General features: G+C 48.4%; 1 protein-coding gene and 1 long non-coding RNA gene across 6 annotated transcripts in view; one reads left to right on the top strand and one right to left on the bottom strand.

The window, feature by feature from the left end:
* Positions 1–2227: 2227 nt before the first annotated feature.
* LOC309353893 lies at positions 2228–5756 on the bottom strand. The gene is made up of 3 exons (XR_014162123.1): positions 5702–5756; positions 2692–3021; positions 2228–2304 (listed from the first exon to the last, which is right to left on the bottom strand). It is a non-coding gene; the product is annotated as an uncharacterized lncRNA (long non-coding RNA).
* The window catches only part of TAX1BP1 (Tax1 binding protein 1), a 30361-nt gene continuing 29864 nt past the window's right edge, over positions 5504–6000 (top strand). The window contains exon 1 of one of the 5 annotated variants that reach the window (XM_081883246.1): positions 5504–5625. The gene's annotated coding sequence lies outside the window, so the exon portion shown is untranslated. Of the gene's footprint in view, positions 5692–5972; positions 5995–6000 lie in introns of those variants that run through there. The other 4 variants (XM_081883245.1, XM_081883247.1, XM_081883248.1 and 1 more) reach the window with 4 other exon arrangements.

Raw genomic sequence — 6000 nt, 5'->3', positions numbered from 1 at the left:
TCTTGCAGGCATGATGGTGCCAAATGTATTGCTCTGATTTCCTTTGGACCCCATCAGCGAGGCTGAAAGGGGGGTCTTGTCGTCTGGGCAGCCCAGGACCTTCATACACACTGCCCAGGCTTGTGCACCAAGGTCACATCAGTGCGGCTAACACAGCAATTTGACTTCACTCTGAGAGGCACATTCCATTGTCTCTCAAGGCAGACAGATGCCAACAGCAACTACAAAATGCTGAAGTCATGAGTCCATGAACATGGTTGTGTCTGGAGCCCAACAGTTATCTGGACTGGGAAATTTCCTCATTAAACACTGAATTAACAGATAGCAATTTGAGGTAAAGGTAAAGTGACCCCTCACCATTAGGTCCAGTTGTGGCCGACTCTGGGGTTGTGATGCTCATCTCGCTTTATTGGCCGAGGGAGCCGGCATACAGCTTCCGGGTCATGTGGCCAGCATGACTAAGCCGCTTCTGGCGAACCAGAGCAGCGCACGGAAACGCCGTTTACCTTCCCGCCAGAGTTGTACCTATTTATCTACTTGCACTTTGACATGCTTTCGAACTGCTAGGTTGGCAGGAGGTAGCAATTTGAGGTAGCAATGGCTAAAGCTTTATCTGTTAGCAGGGTTTCACTGTCAACACTGCAGGTATAGGACTCTGTTTCTGTGTATGTGAGAAGGTGTGCTAGAAGTAAAAAAGAAAAAAGAAAGGGGGAAAATGTGTGCTATAAATAATAAATGAAACACTCCCGCAGACATGGGTCTCCAACACACACACATTAATTACACACCAGAGAGCGCAACTGTAGCCAGTTCAAGCACTTAATTCATTATTTGCATTTATTAAAAAACATTCCATTACTTTAACAATACAGTCATCCAACTGTGAAATAACAGCAAGTCAGATGTGCTCATGGACAGAAAAATGTGGTTTCTTATGCCCATTGTACAGTGCAAAGCTGCCAAATTTCACACCTTAGAATCCAGTCCTTTCTTTTCTCTCTTTCCACCCTGCCGCACACACTCATATACACAATTAACGTGTCTGCTCTCACCTATCCCCTTATGGGAAAAGTCACAACTTTCATCAGTCTCACTAGTACCGATTTAAATAACCTGGCAACCCTTGAATAGTTTTAGTTCATCAATTCCAATTAAGGGTTGGCAAAGAAATCCAAAATACACACAGGATTTTCTCCTGAATGGGCAACACGACCAACAAGTTATTTCTAATATAGTCCAAAGGGATGCCGTCCGTGTCTCTCAAAGTATGCGTGACATGATTAGTTTGAGTGCCTAGGAGTCAAACACTGCCAAATTAAGTATAACAGGAATATCATTTATAACAGAAAAAGGTAGGCGAAGAGTGATGTAATAATTTTCCGGTAGATTATTTTATAAAGTACCGTGTACATCATATGCCAGCACTAGAATGAGCTCCCATTTAAGCAATGACTGGTACATACCTTTTGCATTTCATAGTAGCCTCAGGCTCTTTCGGACGAAAAGTCCAGCTGCGTCCTTAATGAAACATTTAAATCAACTTGATCTGTGCCACTCTGCATTGGTACCATTACATAGTATCATCATTTCACTGTATGTTTTTATCATCAGAAATTGTATTCTCATAGAGTTTTTCCGGTTGCTTCACAATATGCAGACATAGGGTGGTATTCAGATAAGGGCTCATAGTCCTGCCACTTCAGTGGCGTAGCGTGGGGGGTGCAGGGGGGGCCGGCCGCACTGGGTGCAACACCTGGGGGGTAGGGTTAGGGGGCGCAAATCCACGGGTTGGGGGCGCAAATCCACACGTTAGGGGGCGCAAATTACTTGCCTTGCCCCGGGTGCTGACAACCCACCCTACGCCACTGTGCCGCTTTCCCCCATGGACACATGATCTTTACTACTGAATCGGAGCAAACATTCTTCGGATTGCTAAAGAGTGGGTTTTCCAGGGAAAGTGGTAGGTACAAGGGCCAAAACCTCTTGGATCCATGCCTAGAAAGTGAAAGACAAGTGGAAAACCACTTGGACCCATCCTTTCTAAGCACAGGACAATCGGGAGTCTGGATGAGCCCCAAGTCCTAACCAGAGCAGACCCATTGAAATTAATAAACCTGTTACTCTTAACCATTAACTTCAGTGGGTAGGACTAGTAATGAATACCATACATACGGAATGGAATTGCATGATACAGCTAGCTACAGAAAAACAGAAGAGTGTCCCGCATCAGAAAGTTCCCCGCGCACAGTCTGTATCTTTGGGCTTGTTTGATCCAATGGAGTTAGAAAAAAAACATTACTGAAACTAAACCATGACAATAAGTAAAGGTAAAGGTACCCCTGACCATCAGGTCCAGTCGTGACCGACTCTGGGGTTGCACGCTCATCTCGCCCAAGAGGCCGGGAGCCGGTGCTTGTCCGAAGACAGCTTCCGGGTCACGTGGCCAGCGTGACTAAGCCGCAGCTGGCGAGCCAGCACCAGCGCAGCACATGGAAACGTCGTTTACCTTCCCGCTGGAAAGCGGTCCCTATTTATCTACTTGCACTTTGGGGTGCTTTCGAACTGCTAGGTTGGCAGGAGCTGGGACTGAGCAACGGGATCTCACCCCGTCGCAGGGATTCGAACCGCCGACCTTTGAATCGGCAAGTCCTAGGCTCTGTGGTTTAACCCACAGCGCCATCCGCGTCCCACAACAACCACGACAATAGTATTTGGGTTAAAGTTATCTGGATTTTTAAAAGTCCTCTTATACTTGCCCTGGGAGTTTCAGGTAACATCCAAAACATTTAGGGTTATTGGCTCTGATCTGTTGTTTTACCAGTTCCAAGATAATGAATGATTATTCAGAGTAATGACTCCCATCCACCTACGTTTCCACCTGGCCTGCTGTCACAGTCAATTTTCCTGCCTGTCTCGTCCAGTGTTAACAAGCAGATCTCTCATTCTGCCTCACCATTTTCTGAATTCCATTTCCCTGCTTTGAGGATGTTAAACCAACAGGTGCTGTCTGTTGATGAAGAGCTGGGAACCATAAAGAAGTAATTAACAAAAAATACACATCCCAAACTAAACAACACTCTCTGTGGCAAAATAAATTTGTTTTCACATAGGTTTTCACATACTGGCCCTTAAAAGCTAGTGAAAACAAAGATTAAGAAAAGGTTATGGAAAAGGCTCAAGCACCGTATCAGCAGCTCAAAGACTGTCAATATCCTTAGTATCTATAGTAGAGGGGTGGGGCACCTTACGTCCAAGGGCCAAACCTGGCTCTTCAGGCATCTCTGTTTAGCTCTTGGCACTCTCCCCAGGTTACACCTTCTCTGCAGCCACACCCCTCACAAGTCCTACTTTGCCCCCTTGTTGAATGAAAGAAGCGTGACTTGGTGAGGCTAGCCTGTAGAGAGGGGAAATTGCGGTGCAGGAAGCGAGGAAGTTGAGCATGTGGACCTACTTGGAGTTAGGTAGCGCAGCCCATAGGGTTGTCTCAAAGTACAGGGTGCTGTTGAAAGGTCTGCCACTGACCTGGCAGTCTCTAAATAAATAAACATGCCTCACCCATCTGGATGGGTTTCCCCAGCAACTCTGGGCGACTCCCAATAAAATATTAAAACCACGATAAATACATCAAACATTAAAAACTTCCCTAAAAGGGCTGCTTTCAATTGTTTTCTAAAAGTCAGATAGTTGTTTATTTCCTTGACATCTGATGGGAGGGCGTTCCATAGGGCGGGTGCCACTACCGAGAAGGCCCTCTGCCTGGTTCCCTGTAACCTCACTTCTCGCGGTGAGGGAACTGCCAGAAGGCCCTTGGAGCTGGACCTCAGTGTCCGGGCTGAACGATTGGGTTGGAGATGCTCCTTCAGGTATACTGAAGAGCTCGCTCATGCCTCTGTGGGCCTCATATGGGCCCCAGAACCATTCCCCTCAGGATGGTTCTGCAGGCCCAGGATTACAGGCCCCACAGTAACGGCTAGCACACTTGCACACCCTCCAAGTGTCCTTATTTCCCAGAAACAGCCTTGGATTTACAGACGCCGTCCCCATTTCTGATTTGATCTTGGAATGTCCCACTTTTCCTTAGGACGCCCCAATTGCCATCAGAGAAATGTTGGAGGGTATGGAGTTAAGGCGGCCCCCAAGCCAAGGAGATATGTTACTATACAACCTTTTGAAGATACCTGAAGGCAGATGTTGAAATGTTTTATAATGTGTTTGCTATATGTTGGAAGCTGCCCAGAGTGGTTAGGCAACCCAGTGGGGTATAATTATTTTTATTATTATTGTTATAGAATAGGGTGTTCTTATTTTCATCAGAGAAATGTTGGAGGGCGTGCACTTGCAGAGTCTGGTCTGGTGTTGAAATTCTTGCATCGCAGCAGAGGTTGGACTAGATCAGTGGTGGCGAACAGCACTCAGAACCCTCTCTGTGGGAACGCGTGCCATTGCTCCAGCACAGTTTGTAGGGGCAGTGTGAGTGCCGAGTAAAGCCACGCATGCACGAATAGCCTGTTTGCCACCTGTGAGCTGCAGCAGAAACATAAATGCTCCATTCCGCTGTCTTAAAGCATCTCGGTGCAGAACTGCCAGTAAGCCTGGCGCCATTTTGCTCCCTCCTGCACGAGTGATCTTTAGAAGTGCATCCCGGCAGGCCAGCCATCAAATCAGAGGATTGTGGGAGGTTGGAAGGAAACCCGAGGGTCATGTAAGTCCAACCCCCCTGCGATGCAGGGATCTCAACTACAGCATCCATGGCAGATGGCCATTCAGCTTCTACTTTGAAATCTCCTAAAGAAGAATTTCTTGAAGGGAAATTATCAAAATGGCCATGTTGTCTGACAGTACAGTGGTACCTCGGGTTACATACGCTTCAGGTTACAGACTCCGCTAGCCCAGAAATAGTACCTTGGGTTAAGAACTTTGCTTCAGGGTGAGAACAGAAATTGTGCTCTGGTGGCGCGGCGGCAGCGGCAGACCCCATTAGCTAAAGTGGTGCTTCAGGTTAAGAACAGTTTCAGGTTAAGAACAGACCTCCGGAACGAATTAAGTACTTAACCCGAGGTACCACTGTAATTCCCTTTTTCATGATCTCCCAAACAAGGATAATGCAAACTTTTGCCTTTCAATTAAAAGTTGTTTGTATCATTGAAAGCTCTGCTATAGTGTTTTTCTTTTAGGACAAAAGATGTTAATGTACGAGTTGTTTTTTTCTAAACTAAAACTTCAGTTTTCAGGTTAAATTGCTATGCTGGCACTCTGCGATAAAGAAGTGGGTTGCAGTTTGGCCACTCGGTCTCTAAAAGGTTCACCATCACTGGACTAGATGATCCTTGGGGATCCCATCCAATTCTACAACTCCTATAGAGTATGAGCTAACTGGTCTTCCTGAACCCGCTCAGGGGACATTACTGGGCGGCACGTTCGGTGGGCTGTGAGAACTGGCTATCAGCCAGCCAAACTAAAAGGATGACGCGGCAGGTGCGCACTTGGATTCGAGGCTGTCACGTGTGAGGAGAGCGCGAGAGGCGCTCGGAGACCGGAAGTGACGCGCGCGAAGGGGGCCGGGCTCTTGAGGCAGTAATGGCGGCCGCGCGTCTGTGTTGCTGAAGCCTCCAGCGTCCCCGATAGGTGAGGGGCCTAGTCTTCCCCGCGTCCGCGGTGAACTCCCTTCCCGGCCGTGTTGCGCGTAAGGGGGTAAAGTTACTTGCTCTCGGTATCCTCCGTCACAGTGACACTCGCGGGGGGGCGGCGGGGGCGGTGTCGTCCGTTGGTTCACGTTACAGCGGAGCGAAGGCGAGGTTGCGTGTTCGTGTGGGGGAGCGCGCGGTCGCCCTTGTGGAGGTGATTTGGGGGCGGGGTCCGCTGCTTACGGTGCGGGCGGTGGGCCGTAGGCCGCGGGGGGGGGCGGGTGTATCGCCGGCTGCAGCGCGACGGCGGGGATATGGTTATGTGAACGTGTCTGCGCTGGGTTCCAAGGTGACGCGGAGATAGGAGAGGGTAAGA

This window comes from Podarcis melisellensis (assembly GCF_964234715.1).
Source record: "Podarcis melisellensis genome assembly, chromosome: 12".
Taxonomy (NCBI): domain Eukaryota; kingdom Metazoa; phylum Chordata; class Lepidosauria; order Squamata; family Lacertidae; genus Podarcis; species Podarcis melisellensis.
Note: the sequence above shows the minus strand (reverse complement) of the source record. Positions and strands in the feature narration are given on the sequence as shown.